Here is a 25,361-nt window from a genome sequence, read left to right as displayed (position 1 = left end):
TGCAGCCAACACAGCGATACTTGCTCGAGTCTGTGTGGGCTACTGGCCTGTGTTATTATTTTCCACTATCTTTTCTCGCTCACATCTTTAAGTCTTTAGTTCCTTTTATGTACTTGAGAAAAGAGTCCCACACAAATGTCTCAGAGGCTTGCACAAAAAAAGAAAAAAAATCAAACCCCTATTGTCTTTAAAGGTGCCTTTTGGGAGATTTTTCTTGTGCTTTCTCCCTAGTTTGGGGAAAAATGTTTTTGACATTCTGAAAATGCTTAGGAAGATTTTATAGACGCAGATCATGGTGATGGGAGTTAATCCAAGACAACTCTCCACCTTTCCAGAGCCCCTTGTTGAGGTGATTTGTTCCATTGTACAGTCAGACAGGCACAGACAATCCAAAAGGAGACTCTTTTCATTCCTTTCAGTGATGGAGTGAAATGGACTTTTTGGAGTGCTGGACCTCCTGGCTTGAGGGAGATTTTCATTCTATAGTGGGCCTTCAAAACACTCAAGTGTTCACCTGTTCCTTGTTCTTCTCTTTCCTGACCTCCTTATCTACTTCAGTCCAAGGCTCTGTAGATTTTCCTTTTCACAGACCTTGGAGAAAAGTTGTGATGGGAGGCTCTACCTCAGGTCCCATCACTCACCCTGGAGCTTCAGATTCCTGCACAATGCCAGGGCTCCTTGGCATGCAGATCACAGAAATGGCTTAAAAGTCAAAATCTCAAATATTGTGAATGTGAAGCTCACTTTGGATTAGTTACAGCTTTATAAGTATTTTACAACTCTATTTTAGACTTCTTAATAAAAGCCTTGATGATTACAGGACTTCCAAATTTTGAAATCAAACCTTTTGTGTGAGGACACTATTTTCTCCAATGAAGTTGCAGTGCACAAGCAACACCAAAACAGATCCTTAGGCTCAACAAAGTTAATTTTTTACCATTAAAAATATTTTTTGAGTAATATTTTCCCTGTAAGTGGAGCCAAGAAACAAAAACTGATCCTTTCAAATTAGAAAGTCAGAAGAAGGCAAAAGAGAGTAGCAGGACTTAATTCTCCTGTAAGTTATTCAGCACCTTCATGAAGAGAGGGAAACCAACACCTTCCGAGACTGTTCTGGTTTTATAATAATTGCATACAGTAGTATGGGATGCTCATTTTTTTTCTGAAATTTAATTGAATCTGACTTCTCTCTCCAGTCTACAACCTCCTCTTAGTGGTTCCAATCCTGTTTTTTCAGAGACCTCTTGTTTAGGAAAGTTTTCCAGACCAGGGAGAAGCTGGGTGATCCCAGAGCAGGCAGGAGCTCAGGCTGGTTGCCAGCCACTGTCAGTGTCCTTATTCCAGGACAGAGTGGAAGGGTGGTTTTTATGAGCATTATACATACATATATATATATATATATATATATATATATATATGGAAAAAAATAAATATTTATACATATATATGGAAATAACTGAAAATAAAAACCAAAAAAGGCAAAACCACCACCAATCCAGACTTTTTGCTCCAGGTCATGACCTGCATAAAAAACTTTCTCTATGTGTTTTCCACTCAATAGGTAATTTCACACTGTCTGTCTCAGGCAGAGCTGTCTGATATGAGCTGTTACACTGCTGCCTTCAGCTGCTGGAGGCTCTGGGTCTCACCCCACCTATAAGTCTGCAGATATTGATTGACTTCAGGATGATTTCTAACAATAACTGGACAATAACCTCCATCCTGTGCCCAAAGTGTTGGAGCCAGATGATCTTTAAGGTCCCTTCCAGCCCAATCCATTCTACAACTCTCCCACCTGCAGAGGCAGGACTGGAACTGTGCTGTGACTCTGAATTTGCCAGGGAGAAAAAGCTGCCAGAGAGGAGCCTCAGTGGGCAGGGGGAGAAGGACAAGTCAGTCCCAGTTTGGTGGCAGGGACAGCTGGCAGAGGGCTGGACAGTTCCAGTCCTTCCATCAAATTCCTGGAGGAATCTTGCTGATCACACCTGCAGGTCACACCCAGCCTGGTGAACTGATGAGTGGCACAGAGCCAGTCCCACACTGTCACTGGAGACACTGGTGTCACCTGGAGAACAGGGCCTAAGCAAAAGGAAAAGAAAGGAAATAATTTTAATCCAGCCTAATGCAAAGTTTGATTAGGAAAAAAGAGCCTGGGGAAAGGGAGCTCCAAGCAGGATCTGCCCACAGCCAAAGCTTTTTGAGGAGTGGTGGAGCACTTGAACATGAACTGCTGCAGCACATGGAATGTCTCTGACAGGGAATGGAGGAGAGATGGAGAGAGGGAATGCTGTCTTGCCTCTCCTCCCAGCACTCCCTGAAACTCTGCAGCCAAACGGCAGAGCTCTGCCATCCATACATTCAGTCAGCTGTTGGAATATTCAGCCAAATAAATCATAACAGAGCAAGAAAAATATCTTGAAATGAGACATTTATAAAAGTCAAAAAAAAAAAAAAAAAAAAAAAAAGAATCAAAATTAAGCTGAGATAGAAATGTTTGATACCAAAGAGCTTAGATTTCTGCCAAGGAAAGGCAGAGCAAGAAAAGGCTGGGAGGTGAATGTGGACATTTTCCACTCAGGAACAAGGCACACTTTTGGGACAGACAACAGTTAACAGCACTGGGACAAATTCATCAAGGAAGAGGCAAACCTTCCACTTCTGGCATCTTTAGGTGGGGCCTGGGATCCTTTGTAGCAGGCACAGGAGCCCACAGGAGCCTGCAGGAATCGGGCAGGGTTAGCTGAGCTGGAATAGCTCAGCCTGCTGTCATGGAGATAACCACTGCCACCCCAGCAGCAAGACTTGGGAAGGCTTCCAGCTTGGCAAGATGGTGTGGGGGCTGCTCTTCCCGTGATTTACACCTTCCAGGCTGCCCATGACAGCTGATGACAGGGAGATTCAGAGGAAGGAATGGGGGGATCCTCCATGCAGAGCCTCAGCCCCGGGTGTGCAGTGCAGGCCAGAGGGGAATGGGGAATTGATGGACCAACACTTTCCCCTCTCCTTCAGATGAGAATGGAGTGAGGCAAGAACAAGATAAAGAGAGGAGTAAAAGAGCCAGGCACAGGGGTGGTGGAGAAAGGGAGAGGAGCAGGGCAGGGAGCAGGAGAGCAGCCAGCTCAGGGCCAGGGCAGCAGCTGGTGACAGTGGCTCCACTCGGTGCCAGGTGCCAGCACGGGCACGGGTGGCTTTTGCAGAGCCGCCCGGGCTCGGGGAGCCGCAGGAGCCATTTCCCCATCCCAGCCCGGGGAGGTTTCCCGTGCCAGCCCCGGGCCAGGCGGGCGGCAGGGGCTGAATCAGCCTCCCACAGCCCGAGTGAGGACCAGGTGGGCTGGGTGAGAACGGAGCCCTGTCGGTGCTGGGGCTGCAAATCACTCTTTCGAGTTTTCATTTCCTCGTTGACACGGGCTGCCCTGCTCAGAAATGAAACTCGGTGCCAGCGCTTTCTGAGCCGTGAGGAGCCACAGTGACAGGTCACAGGCTGCAGGGACAGGGTGGCTGCTGGAGCCAGTGTGCCCAAAGCAGACACTGCCCTGGGCAACACGCGGGGCTGGCTGAGCCCCCACTCTGCTCGGAAGAAGAGGGTAAATGTAGGCAAGACATTTGCAAGTGCAGAGGAGGGGTCCAGGAAGGCAGAGAGGTGATGAGAGAAGGGAGCAAGCTTCCCTCCTGCTGGCTTTGCAGAAAGCAGCGCTGGAGGGGATGAGGCTGTTCTCACTTTGGAGCTGTTACGGGCGTGGAGCAGCTTTCACAAGCACTGGAGCATCCCAAGTGTACTTCTGTCTGTGCCTCAGGCTGCTGCCCTGGGCAAGTGTCTGTTTGCCTGCGCTCCAGCAGAGCGGACCTGTCATCTCCCATCCCTTACCTGGAGATGCAGCTTCTTGCTCTGCTTTGTTCCAGGGCAAGGAACAGCCTTAGCCCTGATAAAAATTACATTGCAAGGCTCCTTTTCCATAAGCAACTCCCCTGCATCAAAGGTTGTGTTCCTCACACAGCTGGAGCTGAATGTGGAGACCCTGAGCCAAAGCAGAGCCAGGCAGGGGTTCAGCCAGCCCAGACTGCCCTCACATAATCTGCCTCATTTCCACAATCAGCAGGAAAAGGAAGCAGAGACTTCCAACTTCTACCTAGGGATAGAGAGGGAATTCAGTCAGGCTTGCCTGGATAACTCAGTGCCCATTGTGAGGATCTGGCTGGAGCTGTTTCATGGTGGGGTGACAAAGAGCTAAATCTTCATCACTTAATCTATTAAGGAAAGACCATCAATTTTTCTCATCAAGGAAAATGACTTCTTCTGTAATGCAAAGGAAATGTCTCTATTCCATGTTTGTGCAGTGTTCCAACAACAGAGCATTTAAAACACAAACCTGAGTGAACACCGCACCAACCCAGAGAAACCTGAGGCCTCAGACAGCCTCAACAGGAGCTCTTGCTCCCACTCACAAACCATTGGGATAAATTTGAGATAACTTGCTCACAGAAGCAATGGACTTGCTCATGTGAAGCAAGAGGACAAAAGTAGAAAGCGTGAAGTTGAAATGCCCATCTCATCCCAGAAACCTCCCAAAGAGCTCTGTGCTCCCTGTAGGAGTCAGACAAGGTGTCATGTCAGTTGCTGTGCACCAACTTTGAGCTCGTTTCAATCTCCCTTCCACCCACTTTCATTCAGAAAGGAGCAGAGGCTAAAATATTGGTCCAAATGACTTCAAGGGCTCTTTAGAGGATTAAACAAATCTAGTCTTCAGAAATGAGCATTTTAATTGTAGAGCCACAAGGCAGGCTGAGGTATGGTGCTCAGTGATGCTTCATAAATCTTGCCAATTTGTACAGTTAGCTTAAAACCAAAGTGGTAATTAAAAGCAAAAGGAACAGCTAGCCCGTTACAGACTAAATGGTTAGATTAAATATTACCCTGGATCTGATTATTAATGTGCAGGAGAGCTGTTTGGTGGCTGGGTATTTGTTCAGCAGGTTTTATTAATAACCCCACAGCAAACATTTCCCGTAAGGCAGATCCTCGCACCGAAGCCGAGTGTGGAAAGTTGCGCGCTTTTCCTCCGCTGCTTTCACCCTGGTAATTTCCTGGTAATTTCCACAGATTTTGTGCCTTTTTTTTGCTCTCAGGTTTAGTCAGTGTGACCCCAGCTGTTGGCAGGGCTGGGTTTTTCACCGCCCCATTCCCAGCACCGCGGAGCCCCAAAACAACTGATTTACTTTTTCCCCCTGCGTCACTGGAAGGTCCCGCGCCCCATGACGCACGATCCTTGATTTCAAGAAAAACTCACTCCAAGGTGGAGTTGGCGGAGCCCATCCCAGCCTGCCCTGGCCACCCACCATCAGCAGGCAGGAGCTGTGACCCCCAAGGTGTGAAACCCCAAACAAGAAGCAACACAAAGGCACCAGGCAAGGAGGAAGAGTGAGGAGGGCAGAGCGTGCCTTGCCTCCATGCAGCTTGGTGAGTTCAGTTTCAGTAACCTCAGAGTCAGCGTCTCAGATGTCAGTAGTTTCCACTCAGAGCTCAGGCCAAGTCAGTGAGGGATTGGCATATTAATAGGGGTAAAAAACTCTGCTCAGCTGATGGAAAAGTCCCATTGAACAGCAAATTGAGCCAGGTGAATTTTCACACCACCCAGCCTGCACTTCTCAAGTAGAACAGGGCTTGCCCAAGAAAAGGCAGAAAACTGACTTGGGTTTGGCTCTTGCAGTGGCTGGAAAGGCTTAAACACCCCATGGATCCTGCAGAGCTGGGGTGTGCTGGTGGACCACTCAGTGGCACTGGAGGAGCACCTTGTTCCTGCATAACCATGACTTAGATAGATTAATCAAATCCTTTATTTTCTGTTTCTCCTTTTTCTTTGTCTTCAGCAGAGATTTCTTCTCCCTTTCTTTACTTCTAATCCCACAGGGAAAGAAGCTGGAATCCTTCTTCCAGCACATATGTTTGGGTTTTTTTCCTTGTGAAACCTCTGAAAAACCAATGCTGACAACAATGCAGGATTCCAGGGATGAATGTTATTGATGGTGTCATGGATGTGTGGGAAGAGCACAGTCCAACCAGAGTGTTTCAGATTGAGACTGTGAGGTGTGCCATGGCTGTATCCCTACCACCCTTCTTTTTTTAAACTTAAAAGCTACTCTTTGCTTGATTTGTCTTGTTATCAGTTTAGATTAATCCAAAGCCCACCTCTCTACCCTAGTCCTGCAGGAATCCAGGTTGCCTGCAATGTCAAGCAAATCTAATAAATAATTTGGATGGAGTCAGTGCATTTAGTCAAACAAATAACTTCATTCAAAGGGCAGAATGGATTTTGTCAAAAGCCTTTTTTCATTATGTCAGAATGAAGAAAAAATTGTGCAGCCCTTTCACTCTGTCACCACAAAGGCATTTGTTCAAGCTTCTGGCTCTGCTTGATGTAAAAAATGTAGTTGTCAAGGCCCACACAGTGAATGCTCTTCCCCACCCTGTCAGCACAAACACACTCCTGCACAGGGATGGAGGGACACGAGTCCTGTCACTCCACAGAGACACTCCTTGGATGGGCTGTGTGTGGAGAACAAACAGTGGGTAGTCTGTGAGGAAGAGGAAGCAGCATTCCAGCTCTCCTAGACTTGTGTCCCTTCCCTGTGCCCCAGATCATCTCCCCAGCATCCTGAGACATGTTCTGCAGCAGGATGCAACACCCTGAGAGCCCTGAAGAAATTCAGACAACCCAGACTGTTCTGAAAAATCCCTTTCCATGTCACTGAATTCTCTTATTTAAGCATGTACACATCAAACATACATGGGAACAAAAACAAAGAAAGGGGAAATATGGGCTTTTTAGGCATATCTTCATTATACTTGTTAAAAGTAATGAAACAAAAAACTAGAACCTAGGGGCAAAATTCTGGGTACTGCAAGCTCATTGATTTCCAGTCAAAATGAGAGACTAAGAGAGTGTTCAGAGCAGAGTGATGGGCTGGATCTCCTGAGTGTGTTCTCAGACAAGGTGGAGCCACCCATGGGCACAATCTCAGAATCAGGGAATGGTTTGGGTTGGAAGGGACCTTGAAGATCATCTCATTCCAACCCTCTGCCATGGGCAGGGACACCTTCCATTTGCCCACTCCTGGAGGGATGTGTGTTGCAATTTGCCACATCAGTCTCCATATTCACTGCAATCTGTAGCCACACTCCCCCCCCCCTAACATTCCAAGCCATCAGCCCCCCCCAGAGGTCTCCCAGTTTGGGTGTTAGAGGTGCCCAGCCAAGCTCTGCCAGTCACAGGGATGGGACAGTCACCATGCAGTTCCCCTACCAGAGAATGGGGTATCCAGAGGTGCACCACATCCACCAAAGCTTGTCTACCCTGATGCAATGGATTCCTCCGACAGAAAAGATGCTCCACACACAGCAGTAGCCTCATCAGGCAGCTGACTCATAGCTGCTGGGGAGAAGAGAGAGAAGACATCAATACAAGAGGCTATTTTTGTGTTTTGAGTGGTGCTCTGTTGCCGTCGGGCGCACAGAGAGCTCTGCTCTGCGAGGCTCATTCCTGTATTGCATCAGCTCAAGTTCATGTTTACGCTGTTCTTCCACCCCGCCTGAGCTCCAACACCTTCATCTCTCTCTGTCCTCTCCCTTCCCACACCTCAGAGCAGCCTCATCCAGCTGTCCCTTTCCTCTCCATCCTTCTCCAGACCCACCCTGGTGCAGCTGCTGGCTCAGGGCTGAGCCCTCCCCGCTGCAGGAGGTTGGAGCAGTGGCTCTGCAGAGGGGGCACCACCATGACTCCTGCACACCCACCCCTCCCAAAGCAGCACGGATGGGAGCAGGGAATGCTCCTCAGGCTGGGAACGTGGCATGGTACATCCCTGTGGGAGCCCTGGGGGTGGCAGACCCACAGAGCCCCACATTCAGGCTGGGATCCATCCAGCAGAATGGCAAAGCAGGGGTTTATTCAGATGTAGCAAAAGAATAATGAGTTCATTAGATACCAATTGATTGATAAAGAGGGATTTATTGAAAGGTCTAATGTGTGTAGCCAAAATTAGTTTGCCATGTAATTAACTAAAAATGACTTAAGCAATGCATTCTTAATTATTATCTTAGTACAGCCAACTTGTAAGAAATTTCAAGCATTTAATTGGCATTTGATAGAATAGCTATAGCAAGCTAATTAGGTACCAAATTATGGAATGCGCTAATTGATATTTAATAAGTATGTCAATTGGTATCTAACTAGCCAATATGTTATAGCTATCTTGGAATGTGTCAATTAAGTGCCTAAAGATCTCTTTCAAGTAGATTATAAATGTAATCTATTAAGGATGTAATTTGCAACATTTTTTGATTATGGATTGTAACTTATTTGCTTCCTGAATATGTTATTGCTATTCACAGGCTCATTCACACAATATAATGTGCAGCATTTTGCCTACTCGAGCAACTTTGACAACTGATGTTTTCCTGGGCTCTACTCCCCTCTTACTCTGGTGTAAAGAGATTTCCATTCTCCTCATATATTCCAGAAGGGGACATCTGAAATGCATATCAGCACAAGGGCCACGGATAAATTTGTCAGAGATTACCTTGGTTTAGTGGCAATTGGACTCTACCCACAGTATTTTGGCTGTTTTGAGGGGTGGCATAGTCTGAACTCTTTGATGTGTGCTCCTGTTCAAATAATCACAGAATGGTTTGGGTTGGAAGGAACCTTAAAGCCCATCCAGTGCCAACCCTGCCATGGGCAGGGACACCTTCCACTATCCCAGGCTGCTCCAAGCTTTGTCCAGCCTGGCCTTGGACACTGCCAGGGATCCAGGGGCAGCGACAGCTGCTCTGGGCACCCTGTGCCAGGGCCTCTCCACCCTCCCAGGGAACAATTCCATCCCAAATTCTGATCTAAACCTACTCATTTCCATTTTAAAAGAAGTCCTCCTCAGGAAAAATCATAGGGATGATTTTACAACCAGAACCATTGCACAGGTCTGAACCAGGGGAGAGTTTTTCTCTCCCAAGTTTGTTCATTTGAATATCACAAAAATTGCTGCTCTCAGGACAGGAACAAGAAGGGGTAGTGCATGAGAAGCAGCTTAACCTAAAGTGTGAGATGTCCTCTGTGCCCCTTGGGGGGCTGGCACCACATTTGGGGATGTCACTCTTGGTCCCTCAGCCCTAACAGGGTTTACCTGCTCCTTGGACACCTCAGTCAACCTGAATCCCCTGGGAATTCCACTGAACAGTTAATTTAAGGCACAGTGATGACCGTGCTTATTTTATTTTGATTTCTTTGATACAAGTTGCCATTTACTCCACGCCTCTGGAGGTTTTTTCCCCTAAAGCAATGCTCCCGTTTCTTTGTATCATGTGTAAGTGTAAGGTTGGTGTTGTGAGAGGTGCAGCACACAACATTAGTGCCGTAGCGATCTGAGCACTTTATCTTCATGAGTAAAGTACCCAGCTGCTCTTGAATTCAACTGAAAAAAAAATATGCTGCCACTCGTAAGAGCAATACATTTTCAGTTACTAATAACAACTGTTGTCATGGAAACAGCCGGTCCAGCATGAATGTAAGGATTTGCTTTCAGGTCAATGCTGTATTAGTCAGCAGCCTTTCAAAACCACATCTCCCCAGCACACAAGTCTCCTGTCCAATTTACTCTTTTGCAGCACTTTTTCTCCATTGTAAATTACTCCAAATTAATTACATTTTATGACAATTGTGCACGGCTCCTTTTCAACTCCACTCGCTGCATAATTACTTGGAAATGGTTTATGGAGGCCGAAAGAAAATTTCATAGCTGCATCCAGGTTTGGGAGTTCTGGAGGTTTTTTGGGGTTTTTTTTCAAAAGAACAGTAAGAGTAGAATAGGCTGTATTATCATTATAATCATTAATGATAATTGGGCATCAGGCACTTGGGATGTTTCCAGGCTCCTGACCATTTTTGGGGTCTGTGGATTGGTTGGAAGGGGCAGTGGAGGGGGTGCAGGCAGCTGGGGAGGTTCCCCTGCTCTACAGCTCATTTTGAGCTCCTGGGGTGGATGAAGGTAAAAGGAACCTGCCCCTCTCCAGCCCTGTGGCTGATTTCTGCAATTCCCATCACCCCCATGGACAATCAGCTGGAAGAAGCTGATGTCCTTCAGCTCCCAGCTGAACACCTCACAGCCCCAAAAGGCTTCTTCCCCACTGGGGGAGCAATGGCAAAGGAGACTGGCTGTGGGGTTTTTCACCAGAGGAACCTCCAGGCTGGAATTGGGGTCCCAGGAGGCACATTGGGACAATTTCTCCTGGCTTTCCTAAGTGCCCAACACCTGGAGCTCCTGGTGGTGCCAGCAGGAGGAAAAAGGGTTTCACCCCTTTGTGCAGCCTGATTTGATTCTCCATTAAATGCTTTGCCTCTCCCACCAGAGAGAAGCAGCCCCATCCCAAGTGTGGGCACACCAAGCCTGTGAGATCCAGCTCCTTCTCAAAGCTCCCTCCCACACAGACACGTCCCTGCTGTTTCCTCAGAGGAAGAACAAAAATGTGCTTTTAATGTCGACCATTCTGGGACAAAACTTGTAGGAAGAATATCCCCAGACAAAGGGGCTGATGCTACTCCCAAACATAACTGGTGGCTGTGGTGCAGATTTTTCCTGCAGTGAGGAGCAGAGTTTAATTCTTCTTCCTTCACAGTCCTGGTCCATCCAGCTTTTTTCTTACAGAATTGCTGCAATCCCTGTCCTTGTGCATTTCCCGTCTTGTTGGTACTTTTAGTTTTCTCCATATTTTTTTCCTATCTATCATATCTCTTTTTAATACCATAGCCTGAAAATCAAATTAAACCATTGTATCCTTTCTTCCAGGAATGGACAGACAGCCCTGGCTGGAGGGTGAAGTCCTTGCCTTGCTGTGGGGATAACTGCAAGGATACAGGGGGGAAAAAAGGAAGGGATTTGTGATTTGGGAAGGTTTTCTGACAAGAAAGGCAGAATACACTTTTGGAGGAAGGACTGATTTCCGGGAGCTGCAGATTTCAGCATCTTGTGGTGCTTTGGGACATTTTGGGAGCTTTCCTTGGTGGGATTCCCTACGGTGGGAACACATCCCTGCCTTGGAGCCTCACTGGAGAGCAGGTGGGGAGGAATAAAGATAAAAGCCATCAAGAGCCTCAGTCAGAGCATTCCTGGCATGCAGTCAAACTCCTCCAAAGGCACAGCTGGAGTGGAGGGCAGGATTTTGAGTCAAAAGCTGCAGAAGGAGGATGGGCTCTGACCTTCAGGGTCAGGATGCTGCCAAGAGAGTGGGGAGAAGGAGGGCTAGAGGAAACTGATCTCAGAGCAAAGGGAGCTTGTTGAACACCTCTGTAGCTGCACCTCATGGTGTGCCCCAGGCCTGCCTCCTTCCCACCCAGCCCAGCAAGGCTGAACAGTGGGCACAGTTTGTTTAACCTTGAATCAATCCTGATAATGATAAGGGAAAGGGAAGGAGCCTGGCAGAGATTGCTGAAGAAATGTTTGATTTCTGCTTTCACTCCAAGTCCTGCTCAGCCAGGTGGAACACAGAATCTCACTGTTTTCCTGTTAACCTGGCCCTGACTGATTTTTTCACAGATGTTTCAAGGGGCTGAGGTGCTGCTCCTGCATCCCAGGACATGGACAATGCATTGTCCCCAAAATCAGGCCAAGCACTTGGTGGCTTGGGGCAGCTGGGTCAGATTTGGTTTGATGCTGTTCAAATGTGAACCGCAAAAAGTCCTTCTGGTTTAAAGGGTCCCCTCTGGTCTCAGCAATCATGCCCCCCACTCTGAATGAATCACCCATCCCAGTGAAATGTGGGTGGCTGGAGCTGCCCAGAGATTTTACTGAGAGCATTTCAAGCTTGCACACAAAGCCTTTGCCCAAAGCTGAGCTGCACATCCCACCTGGGAGCTCTCTGCCACCCTGCCCAGAGGCTATCACAGCCCCCAGCCCAGCCAGAGCTCTCCCTCCTGCTCCTCAGAGTTTTTCCTTTCTCTGCATGGGCAGTCCAAGCTTTTCAGCTTTCCTGCTAGATAAAATAAATAAACGTGGGGTGAGCATGAAAGTTTCAATGCTCAAACTGTAACACTTCCTTCTCTGGTCAGAATCTCCAGCAGATGCTGTGGTGACAGAGGCCTGGGGATCTCTCTGTGCCCATTCTTGTAGGAGGAAATTATTATTTCCACGTATTAAGAGGAAATGAGTTGGACCTGCTCACAAGATACTCAGACACAACCACAGGATGGTGGAGGGTTTAACCTGTAGCTTTTCCCCCTCATGCATCAGCCTGGGCAGGAATGAAGGTGCGAACCTAAACTTTGGGCACTTTGTGCTGATGGCAGATCATGCCAAGAGGGACCTCATGTCCTGGCTCAGCACAGCTCCAGAAACCACACTCAGCCTCCTCTGCACTCTTCCTTGTGAAAGCCATCAGAGATCCACCCAGCTTAACCTCCTGCACCACCTGCAGGGGTAATTTTGGTGATCTTTGGTACAGTGCAAAATAAAAACCTTAAAAATTCTTTGGAAACATTTTGGGGGAAAATAAAATAAAATAAAATAAAATAATTAAAAAAGCAACTATGGGAAATATTAGACATTATCCCATTCTGGAATTACAGAGGCCAGATCCAGAAGGCCATCTAGGTAATTGTGAAGCTCTGAGTGGGATCCCCAGAGCGCTGGATTACCCTGTAAACCAAAAAGAGCCATTGTCTTGGTTTGGAAAGACAGGTGTCTGTCAGGGAAAGCCAGAGCCTCCTTTGGAATGGAGAATGTAAACCCCCTCTCTCTGAATTATTATAATTTCACAATTAAAGGACTTCCAGGCAAAGATATGGGAATAGGAATAACAGTTCTTTACTAGGACTATTAAAAAAATAAAAATGTAGTAGTACAAAAATGCAAACAAACAAACAAAAAGAAACCACTGCCAGAGTCAGAACACAACCTGACCCCTGTTGTTGCTCAGGGTGTTGGTGTCAGTCCAGTCCAGCCCTCCTGCAGTGACAGATGTGGTTCTGGTGGAGCAATGATCCTGTACAAGGGTGGAGTTTTCCTCTGAAGCTCCAGTGGTGCTGAGCTGGCTCTGGTGTTCCTCTGGGAATCCAGTGCAAACAGGCTGTGCTGCTGTTCTCAATGCCAGGTTTGATCCAGGTGGGAATGCTGGGCTCCTCCCCCTGGGTGGAGCATCTCCCCATGGGCTGATGGAATTGGATCAGCCCTGCAGTGAGCCTGGATGGCCCATGGACAGCAGAGATCTCCTGGAGGGAGGATGGGGCCTGGAAGGGATAAAGAACTCAGCCCCAGCTGGTTTTAACAGCTGCCCATGAACAGAACACACCCATCCCTTCCCCAGAGTCACATACTTGTGAGGCCAGTGGTGCTCCAAGGCAGTGGAGCAGGGTCCTGGCTGGTCTCACCCGCTTCAGGGATGACCTCCCACATTCACTGCCTGTTTGGGACCCCAAACACCAGAGCACTGGTGAAGAAAAACATTTTCAGCCTCCTGGAACTTGCTGCAGCTTCGAAACCCTTTTGCCAGGCCACAGGGTCATGGATAGAGGCTGGTCCCAGGAGCTATATAATTAATAAAATTTGGAGACCTAGAAATCCCTGCTCATTCCTGTATTACTTATTGTTTGCTCTCAGGACTCAGGCCTTCATCATCCATACATGAAACAATCTGACACAAAGCGTTGGAAACCAAAGCTCTGAAAGACCCATTTCAGGCTGTCAAAAACCTTTCCACAGACTAGTCAAAAGCAGGAGGAAAAATTAGCCTAGAAAATACAACCAGCATGCCTCCCCCTCAGCCAGGAGACCTGTATCTAACAAGTGAGGCATAATAAGAACCTAAAAATAGAACATGAGCATGACAATAATAATATAACAAATAAATAAATTTAACTAACGCTAGTAATAAATAAAATAAATAATAAAACAAATATAATAAGAGCATGAGAGCCATCCCAAAAAGGTTGGGATACCCAAATGCCCCAACAGGCTCAGCCAGACCTGCCCTTGTCACATCTCAGCTGTGCCCCTGTGCCTTTCCTGCTGAGGTATCCCTCATGTTGGGGAAGACACAGATTTTATTCATAGCCCACTATTTCCTACCTCTTTATTATTCTGTTGTGCCCTCTGAGAAGTGTGTTCTGTACAGGCTGCAGATGAAGTTTTGCTCTTACCAATACATGGTGTGTTGAAAAACAAGATGACAACAAATCGAGGGCTGAAAGGAGTCTGCCTCTTATATAATGTACAGAGTGTGCTGATATAAATGAGTCTTCAAAATGATAATGTCCTTCTCCCCCAGGCCTGCTCTGCCGTGAAGTTGGATTTCTGGAGCCAGAGTTCCATTTGCAGCTCATTGTGTATTCTGGAGTTTTTCCCTTTTCCCTATTTTTGAATTTGTTTTCAGGCTGTAATGGGCCCCTTTCTGGTTCTTCCTCATATCCTTTGAATTGTTTTACAGGAGAGAAATTGAGGTTTTTGATATATTGAATATATTTAATATTTTAATGCTGAGAATTTGCAGGACAGAGCAGAGACTGCCTCTTGCGATAAGAGACATTATTATTGTTGTGAAGAATTCCTTTAAGATTCCATCTTAATCATTCTCCTATTGAAATGGAAGAATAAAGTAATAAATGGTTTGAATAGACTTGATTAAAAAGAATAATTATATTCCTCATGTGGGTTAAATATATAAACTCTTTGTGGTTTTGCATTCTTCCAGCATTTGCCTGGTAGAATGAGCTGTTCTCAATAAGGAGGAGGGAAGGAGAGAGTCCTCTTGGCAAGGAGGTTTGGATCCTCAGTGGCCCCTCACCTGAAGCCAGGCTCTGCCCATGTTTTTCTGCCCTCATTTGGGGCCAGATTTCTGCCAGAAGTCTTCTCTGACCCCTGGGAGATGCTCCATGTCTTTTGGGATCTTCCCTCTTTCCCCCCACCTCTGGGGTACCCACAGTGGGCCCAGAGGGCTGTGGTGGGCTGTGCTCCAAGGAGGACACAGCCATGGTGGCCCTGGCTCCCTGGGGAAAACACACGCAGGAATTTGGGCAAAAAGGACAAGTTTCCCATTGGCCAAGGCACTTCCTTTCATTCTCTGCTATGACAGTTAATTCCCATTCCCAAAGGCAAAGGACTAGTTTACTATTGGCAAATTGGCAAGGCTCCCTTGTCAATGTCAGCAAGGTGCAGAGGTAGCAAACTTTGGGGCACTCACCTGTGTACCTCTGCCAGGCACAGCCTCTCCCTGTCCGCTGGAAGGGATGGGGAAAAGCATTTCATTCCTGCTGGAATCCTGAGATGTGACACCATTCTGTACCCTGACTTAGCAGGGAATTCAGCCCATTGTGACAAATAAAATGTTTCAAGGTGTTTCTCACCAGCATCCTGGAATTCATGGAGGCTGATGCTTCCAGTGAAACATCCTCCTCTACCTGCAGTGGTGTGAGCACCGTGCTGAGGTGGGAGCCCTGCTGCCCCTGCAGAACTTCCTTCTGCCCCTCAATTCCCCCCGAGGCCATTCCCAACCTCAGCTCCCCACCATGGGGACAGACCCCGGGCCAAAATCCACATGCCATTGAATCCACACTCCCTGAAGGAAACTGCTCTTCTGGAATTCACCTTCACCCCAAAATATCTCCTTTTAACCCTTGCAGTGCTGGCTCTTACAGGTCTGCCCACTCCTTTGGTGCTTGAAAACTTTTCTTAGGGAAGAAGACTTTGCTTCCAACCTACATTTTCCTTTCCCCTCACGTCAGAGAGCAGCTGCCTGCCTCCCCCTTCCCCTGCAGATGTGATCATGGATGCTATACTACTAAGGCTTCATTATTTTTACAAAAATCTACTCCAGTACAGTAAGAAGTGTTATAAATAATTAAAGAAACACTAGAGTTGTCAAAATAAATGAACAAAGTACACTTTGAGATGCATGCTCTTGGCTTATTTGGGGTTTGTTCAGTTGGCAGCTGAATTTCAGAACTCAGTCCCTGGAAATACCCAGCAGAAATGCAACCAGTGAGGTTCAGCCATCCACCAACAAGGAACCTTTGTGTTTCTCCCAGAGTCATCTAGGAACAGGGCTGGACACCAAATATCATGGATAATACACCAAGCTCCAGTCCCCCTCTTGGCCTTTCCAGGGAAAGCCAGGACCCAAAACACATCCAACCATGCGTCCAGAAGTTAGCAAGACCACTTGTATGGCCTGCTTTGTGTGATGCTAACGTTCCAAGTGAATGCCTCATTGCTCTGCACAATAAACCTTCTTCTCTTCATTCAGTGCTCTTTTCCAGAAGGTCTTCTTTGTCTCCATGACGACAAATAAATTGCTTCTTGTTCACTGAAATCTGCTAAAAAGCTCGTTATTAGGCTAATGTACCCAGGGTGACAAGGCAGCAGAGGAAGACAGTCCTGCTCCAGCACAGGATGCTTTTCTTCTTGGTTTCCCATGTGGACAGCCACTTCTCTGGGCTCTCAGGACGCCGTTGCTCTCATTTGCTGTCGGAGAAGCTTCAAAAAATCGAAGACATTTGAGAGAGGAGGAGAAAAAACTCTTGAGTGTGAGCCAAAGACACTGATAATTGTCTGCCTGCCCTTTCCATCTGCCTCTCTGCCTACTGCTGTACTCCTTCCAAGCACACTGAGACTCCCATCCCGGGGTTTGGGCTCGCCTGTGGCACACAGGGATCCAGGAGGTGTCCCCAGAGCTGGGGTGGCACCAGTGTCCTGCTCCCTGTCACCTCCAGCGTGCTGCCCAGGGGACAGGCCAGCGTGGGCAGGTGACATGGAATGAAGGGATGGTTGGGATGCTGTGCTCTGGGTTCCCCAGGTCTCCAGCACTTTGCCTGGGAGAAGCCACTGTGTGATTCCACAGGACACTCAGGAAAATCCCCAGGAGCTGCTGGTGGCCTCTCGTGGGTTGCCAACACCATTTAGCATTTCAGCATTCGCCTGCTCCTTTCCCAACCACAGCATTTTTTTACCATTTCTTGCTCTCCCCACAATCCAAAGTGCTAAAAGGTCCCGTGAGAGTAAACGGTGAGAGCTTTCATGTGGTTACTGTCACTAGGGAAACCACTTCCTTGTGATTCACATGTTCTCTGAGCCTCTCTTCGTTTCCCTCTGCATTCAGGAAGGTAATATTGTGCTGGTACACGTCGGGGGGATGGGGCAGGGAACAGTCAGAGGCAGCAGGAAAATGGATGAACCTGCAGTTGATTGCAGGGTTTTGGGAAAAAAAAACCCAAAAAACCCCAGCATTGTGCCAGGGTAGGGTAGAGCTCATTGTTAGGAAAGGATAAGTATTCAGAACTGGTAAATAAAAACCCCAAACTGACTCAATGTGACAGTTAAAAATAATTTAAAAATTTAAAATACTAAGAATTATTATAAATATATATATATATATATATATATATATATATCAAATAAAAAGCCTTTTCTCCCCTTCTGGTATTATTTTTCTTTTCCCTTTAACCTAAACACAGAAGAGCTCATCATTAAGACAGGTAGACAAATTACAACCATTTCTCTTCTCTTTAAGTGGAAGAGCCTGGTGGGAAGTGCCCTCTGCTCACCCAGGTAGAGTGGGGCAGGAGAGGGAGGTTTGCCCAGCAGGGCAGGGAGGGGGTGAGGCAGGGCTGGTGGAATCAGCTGGGGTGAGAAATAACAGCCAGGCAGCAGAAACCCAGGGTTTGGAGAACATCCCAAAGCTCACACACAATCACAGAATGGTTTGGGTTGGAAGGGACCATTTTGTTCTACCCCCTCCATGGGCAGGGACACCTTCCACTGTCCCAGGGAAGGTCTAACCTGTCCAGCCTGGCCATGGACACTTCCAGGGATCCAGGGGCAGCCACAGCTTCTCTGGGCTGTGCAAGGGCCCCCCACCCTCACAGGGAACAATTCCCTCCCAATATCTGATTCAAATCTACCCTCCTTCAGCTTAAAGACATTTTTCCTGGGCCTATCACCACTAGTCCTTGTCCCTAGTTTGTTTCCATCTTTTGGAGCCCCTTTAAGCACTGGAAGGGGCTCTGAGCTCTCCCTGGAACCTTCTCTTCTCCAGGCTGAACAGCCCCAACTCTCTCAGTTTGGTTTCATGTACTGGAAGTTTGGAGCTCAGGAACACAGAAGAAACCTGGAAGCCCTTGGTTATTCCATGTACCTCAGCCCCCAGGCTGTGGCCAGGATAAAGAGATGCAGAAATGGATGCTTCCTTCTAGCACAAATAAATACACTTATTCTTGCTTAAAGAAAAAAAAATAGTATCCTTTGCATTAACAGAAAAATTTTAATGGAGATCATTTTTGATCTAGCTCCAGTTTTCCTTTTATATTAGTTTTTGAAAAACATCTCTTGATTCAGAAGAAAATGATGATTTAGGGGAGGTAGAAGAACTAAACCTCTGAACACAGAAAGGCTGCAGTCAGCCCTTAGCTCAGTCAGTTCCTGGTGTGTTCCAGGCAGAAGAGAAGTCACCAGGCCTTTGGAAGAGTTCCCATGCAGAGCTGGGGTGGGAATGTCCATCCTGGAGCTTCATCCCACCTGTGTCTCTGCTCTATCCCTCACCTCCCTTTGCTCCACCTCACTGAAATCACATCTGTGCTGCCTCAATTTGCTGCCCCACAAATCGAGTTAACATCCCAATCCCTTTTATAGCCATGCAAGGTGGGTGCTTAAATCAAATGAAGATGAATATATTTGCTGACACATAATTGTTTTCTTTAGTAATTGCACTCGGGTCTCTTTATATCTCATCGTTAATGCGTGGCGAGGATTGTTTGTGAAATGTCTCATTGTTTCTGATGAATCCTATGAAAAGTGACATCCCTGATTATTTTGCCATGCAGGAGATTACACTGGGCTCTGCTGCTAAGCAGTATTGATAGAGCCTGGGCTGTCTTTTACTGTTTAGTTGCTGCTGATAAATCAGAACTTGGTTCCTTCTCCACATGCTGCATCTTTTATCACATGCAAACGTGAGGAAAGAGCTTTGGGGCAGCTTCCCAGGGGTGTCACATCAAGGAGTGGAGATGTTGGTGCTGCTCCAACATGGGGCTTGAGGAGGGGGTCCTGAACACCTTCAGGTGTTGGGAGTAAGATGTGACCACCCATGGTGGCAGCAGGACCTGGCTCCTTGCTCTCTCATGGGATGCCATGAGAAAAGAAAGCTTTTCTGCTGGTGCTGGGAGGCAAAGGGCTCAGCAGGGGCATGGCCTGATCCCAAAGGGGAGGTCCCGGCACCTGCCAAGGATGCACTTACAGCTGCCTGACCTGAAATGCTGTGAGCAGGAGGTGACAGAAAAGTGATGTATTCCACACCTGAGAGCTGCTGGGCTCTGAGATCCCTTTCCCAAACCCGCAGCCAAAGGGAGATGTGAGGGGTAGGAGGGCATGATGTGGCCCATCCCAGGGGACAGGGACATGCTCCCTCCAGCCCTGGTGGCACAGAGCCTCCCATGTGTGCCACGCTTGGTGCCAGTGGCAGCATCCAGGGACAGGATCCCACGGGCAGGTGGGAAATATCCCACCTGATGATGCTGAAAAGCTCAGCCCCAGCCCAAAGCCAGGCTGGGAGAAGGGAGGTGTCCAGGGGCCAGGAGCATTCCCAGTGCTCCCAGAGACACTTGGGCTGGGGCAGCCCCAGGGCCACCAGGGATGGCAGTGGCTCCAGTTAGCCCTGGGGATGCCCAAAACCCTCAACCATCCCCTGGGGATGCCCATAAAGCCCAGGGCCTACAGGAGGAGGTGAGGGATCAAAGAGGGAGAGCAAGAAGAAGCACACACACACACACACACACACACGCCTCTGCATCCCCCCCAGCCTAATTGAGCTAATTAATTTAGCGAAGATACAGCACTCTGTAATTTGCCTAATTCAGTGAGAAGAGAGGCAGCAGCAGCAGCCAGCCCTGATCCCCAGGAGCCTCCCCTGGTCCTGCCAGGGGCTCAGCACCCCGGGGAGCCATGGAGCCCCCACAGCTCCCACCAGCCACACCAGTGCTGACCACAGGCTCAGCACCAGCAGCATCCAAGCCCTGAGGAGCTGCAGCTAAAAACCCCATAAACATTCCCATGGCTGCAATTCCCAACAGGAATGGAGTGACTCCAGACCAAGTGTGGAGCAGTGAGACCTCTGCTCAGGCTTGTTTGTTCTCCCAGTGTTGGGGTCCCCTTCCCTTCGTGGTGAGAAATCTCCTGGGTAAGGGTTTTTTACAGATTCCCCTCTTCCAGAGGCTGCTCTCCTTCCTTCCTTGCTTTTTCCTCTCTCTCCCTTAATGAAGATGTTGTGTGCTCATCGCTGAAGTGGTTCTGGATACGGATGAAGATGTGGAAAATGCCATAACAGGAGACTGAAGTGAGCAGGGAACTGCAGGTTGGTGAGGAACCACCAGAGCCCCTCCTGCCTCCGGCCCCGGTGCAGGCACGGGAGGGACTTCTATGCTGAAATGGAATGCAAAATAAAAATTGCATCGAGCTGAGGTCATTTCTTGCACGATGTATCTTGGGAAAAGAGGGGTTTTTCTTCTTTCCCCGAGATATTCAGAAATTCAAAATAAAAGCTTCCCATTGAGGTGAGCAGCCTGGCAGAGCAGCACAGGCAGGAGCTGAGAGTGCTGTTAATTTTGCCTTGATTTTTTTTTTTTTTTCCTCCCTATCTGGCAATCTTTAGGAAAGAAAAAAAAAACTTGACATTTTTGTTTCCTTATTTGATTGTCTTCTCAATATGTCAGGAAAGAGACAAGATTATAACACAACCCCTGCTAGCAGCAGACGTATATTTGCCATCCAAACAGGTTTTCCCCTTTTAATGTAAGTTATTAGCCCAAGTTACTGCTATAAATGCAGCAAACCCCTTCTATTTTAATCAGCTTGTTTATGAGCATCTTTTCATTCCCAAATTGCCTGAATTCCCTGCTAAATACCCCCTTTTTTTTTTCAGGTAAGATAATTTCTGGGACAAAATGTCAGGGAGCTCAACACATCCCTTCAATTACTGCTGTACAGATTTTCTCTGAGCTATTGGACAATAAGTAGCTTTCAGGGAAGCATTAAGTAGATTTGCCCTCAAGGGTTTGCATTTCAGTGGAGTGACAGTTATTTTTGTAAATACAAAATAAAATAAAAAAAAATAAAAAAGAGGAAAGAAAAGAAGGAAAAGGGAGGCTGGGAAGGCTGGGAGCCTTCCCCCAGCTCCAAGAAAACAGACAGACACGGGCTAGACAACTGCTTATTATCTGAGAACCTTGAATCAGATAGGAAAACCAGAGTTTCTAATGTCTTCAAATGTCACAGCATTATGATTTATACCAGAACACAGTGTACCATGCTTCATTACAGAGAAAAAAATAAAGAAAAATTGAATTACCGAACTAATGTCTTCCCCCCTCTTTTTTTTTTTCTTTTTCAGATTACTCTGAGGACATAAAATCCATCATTAGTTGTTTTTAAGCTTGTCTCTAATGATGAAAAAAATAATGGGGCATGAAACTCAGACTTAACAAAACAAAAATACAAAACACAGCATTTTACAGACTTTACGTAAACATAATGTGACAATGCACTTCCTTTCATTCTCTGCTATGACAGTTAATTCCAGACCAGGAAAACTGTCAAAAATGTTTAGTTCTGCTTGGGTTGAGTTAATTACAGGCCCTGGGGCTGTGTTGACTTTCTCCTGCTAATGGCACTGTGCTACAGGTAAAAATCCATTTGCAAGAATGTTTTCAGAGCTACAGATCTAATTTACTGAATATCAAATATTTATGCCATTGCAATTAAAGTGACAACGTTCCACCCCTCTCCAGCATACGAGCTCGGGCTTTTTAATAGAATTTATTATACAGTAAACATTTGGTAAAAAGTTTTGCCGGAGCTTATAATGTGAAAGCTTTGAATATTTTATTGATTTTATTCCTTTTGCACTCTATCCCTATCAATGCCGGGACATTATGAACTTCTGCAGCACATGAGAGATCATCTTTTACTGCCAGAGCCAGAGGAGCTCACAGATAAAGGCTGGCACTGAGGGATGGAGCTGTGCTGTCACTGTCACACCAGGAGGAGGAGAAGGGACAGCAGCAGGGAGGGACAAAGTGCCAGGCCAGATCTGCCAAGGCAGGAGCTGGAGCAGAAAGGAGATGAATTTTCCTCGTTGGATAAATGGGTGAGGGGATTGTCGCTGGTTTATCTCCACAATCAGAGCCATCAGCACGGGGAGCCCAGGGTCGCCCTGCCGGACCTGTGTGTGCAGAGGGAGCAGGGAGGGTTAATGAGCACCTTGGCAGCCCGGGAGCCTTAATGAGCCTCTCCTGACGTGGGTGATGCTGGAGGGTATCCAGGGCAGGGGAGGAGTTTGCTTTTCCTTCGCTGGTTTGGGTTTTGAGAGCAGAGATCCGGCTGTGCATTCTGCACTTCGTGCAGCTCCCTGTCTGCATCCCTTCTCCATCCCTGGTGAGGTGTTGTCCCTCACCAGGACAACATTTCCCCAATGTTTGGCTCTGTTCACTACAAATCTTGTAGATAACTTCTTATTTTTTTTCATCTGGAGGATCTGACAAACCTGCTCAGGCTTATTTGCTTCTGCTGAAGGTATTTTTATTTGCAGGGACAAAATCAACAAACAAAAAAATATTTTTCCTGAGCACACATTTTAAAAAGCCACGTTTGGGTAAGATCCTAAACGCTTCCTGCAAAGAAAAGAGCTGTGCAAAAGGGAAGTGAAGAGGGTGAGGAGCCACTAAAATTGCCTGTTCTGCCTTAGGAGCAGCATCCAGGCTTGCCCTGATGGGTGGCCCTCAGCTGCTGGATTAGGGAACAGAAAATCATGGAATTATGGAATTGTAGAATGATTTGGGTTGGAAAGGATATTAAGGATCACCCAGTCCTACCCTCTGACATGGACAGGGACACCTTCCACAAGACCAGGAGCTCCAAGCTCCATCCAGCCTGGATCTGAACACTTCCAAGAGAGATCACCCTGCCCTGTCCATCCCCTCAGTGTCTTGCTGTCCATGAATTTGTGCCAGCTTCTCCTCACCCTGCTGGCACCACCTCCTTGGGACAGCCAACAGAATCACAGAATCACAGAATCACAGGATTGGATGAGACCTCCAAGATCATCGAGTCCAACCCAGCCCTGACACCTCACCTAAACCCTGGCACTGAGTGCCACATCCAGTCTTGTTTTAAACACATCCAGGGATGGTGACTCCACCACCTCCCTGTGCAGACCATTCCAGTGCTTTATCACTCTTTCTGTAAAAACCTTTTCCTGATATCCAACCTATATTTCCCTTGGTGCAGCCTGAGACTGTGTCCTCTCATTCTGTCAGTGCTGCCTGGAGAAAGAGACCAACCCCACCTGGGCACAGCCACCTTTCAGGGAGTTGTAGAGAGTGATCAGGTCACCCTTGCGTCTCCTTTTTTCCAGGATAAACAGCTCCAGCTCCCTCACTTGTTCCTAATGATCTGCTGGGAAGAGCAGTTCTCTGACTTGGTTTTAAACTAATCCCCCAGCAGCTTTACTGAACTGCCCTTGGGCTGCTCTACACAGCTCTGGTGTCCTTTCCCCTCATTTTTAGGCAGTTCCCTGCCTGCAGACCAGCACACAGGGGTGGTTCACCTTGCTGCCCTCACTGCCAAGCCTGACCAAGGACAGGGGCTGCCCCACCAGCACCTGCATCAAGGATAAACCAGACCAGCATTGCCCCTCACAGGCTGTGGAGCTGATCCTTCTGGGACATGGATTTCATCACATCCAGAAGTGCAGTCTCTGATGCAGTCACTGACCTGGCCCCTGTGTGAGTGACATTTCTCACCATCATCACCTGGCCTAAGTTTGCAGCTTTGCTCACCCCATTTAACCTTTCCCCACCACTGCTCTCAGGGGAGAATCACCCTGCAGCACATTTTTGTTATTAGACTTTGGGTTTGCCATCCTCAGGGACCCTCTTGGGCTCCTCTTTCCACCTGCTGTGTTAATTATGCTCTTCTTCCTATTGTCACACGTCCTGCCACCATCCTGCTGTGCTCCCAGCAGGGCTGAAGCACCACCTTCAGGGATTATCCCCCTCCCCAGGGCTCCTGGATGCCCTTGGAGCTGGGATCAGTGGTGATGCCTCATTCACCTCCTTCATCCATAGTAATTGTTGTGTCCAGCTGGTCCTTTTGGAGGTGCATTGAGCTACATCCACTAAAACAGCCTAACGGGGACCTGATGTTGGAACCCTGGAAGCTGAGAATTTCAGGTTTTCTGTTCTAACAGGCACTGACCCTCAAGAAAACAATGCATTTGACCTGAGGCCTTGGAACAGGCTCCCAAAATTAAGTGACAGCACTGGGATTGTGGGGATGTGGTTTGAATAGAAGTGTGTGATATCACAGAGTAGAAAAACTCATATTTTAAGGTTTTAGTATATGGTAATATATATAAAACAATATGAAGGTTTTAGGGTGTTGGCTAAGTTCTTCTTTCACCTTCTTCATGGGTTTGGGTGGTGTTTTGTAATTGGGTAGAAAAATCCACATTGCAGACCACAGGTGTTTGGGTATTGGGTTAAAAGTAAAAATAATTTAGGTGTCCTTTCATAATTGGACAATTTGGACTTAAAAGGCCTTGGAAAGAGATAGAAATGGAGCCATTTTTCACCTTGTTAGCCAGAACTCACAACTCATGTGACAGTATTATAGATAAGAATTAATAAACCACAGAGTCCGAACACAAAAATTGTGTCTCTTGAGCATTTAATCCCAGCTCTAACAGAAGAAATGAAGATAAAAACCCCCAACCTGAACCAGGCACTCTTCCTCCAGCTGTCCCCAGGATAAATATGCCCCAGGATTCCTGTGGACTGTGTCACCCCTCGTGTGGCTCTGCCCAGTTTAAAGTGCAGATCACCTCTCCTGTCCTGGCTCCTCCCCTCCTGCCTCTGCCCCTTCTCTCCTCTGGGCACCATCATCTCCCCATCACACCACACTCCTGATTCCTGCCTGCCCATCAGTCTGGGATCACCCTCAGTACGCCTAAGGGTGCTGCTGCAGCAGTCCTGGAAATCAGCCCCTGCCAAGCTTCTGTGTTGAGGCTCCCAGAGCAGCTTTGTACTCCTGCCTACCCCACGGGTACCAACATGGACCACAAGAGCTGTCAGTAATTACCTGGATTCATCCTGTCCCCTCTGTACCCAGCAGACAAATGCTCAGGGTCTGCTATCACAAACCAGCTCTGTGTGTTCTAATAGTGCTCCATCCCTGCAAATGTCCCAGGCCAGGCTGGAGGGGGCTCTGAGCAACCTGATCTAGTGCAAAGTGTCCCTGCCCATGGCAGGGACGTGGGACAAGATAAGTTTTAAGGTCCCTTCCAA

Source organism: Zosterops lateralis, assembly GCF_965231275.1.
Source record: "Zosterops lateralis genome assembly, chromosome: 16".
NCBI lineage: Eukaryota > Metazoa > Chordata > Aves > Passeriformes > Zosteropidae > Zosterops > Zosterops lateralis.
Note: the sequence above shows the minus strand (reverse complement) of the source record.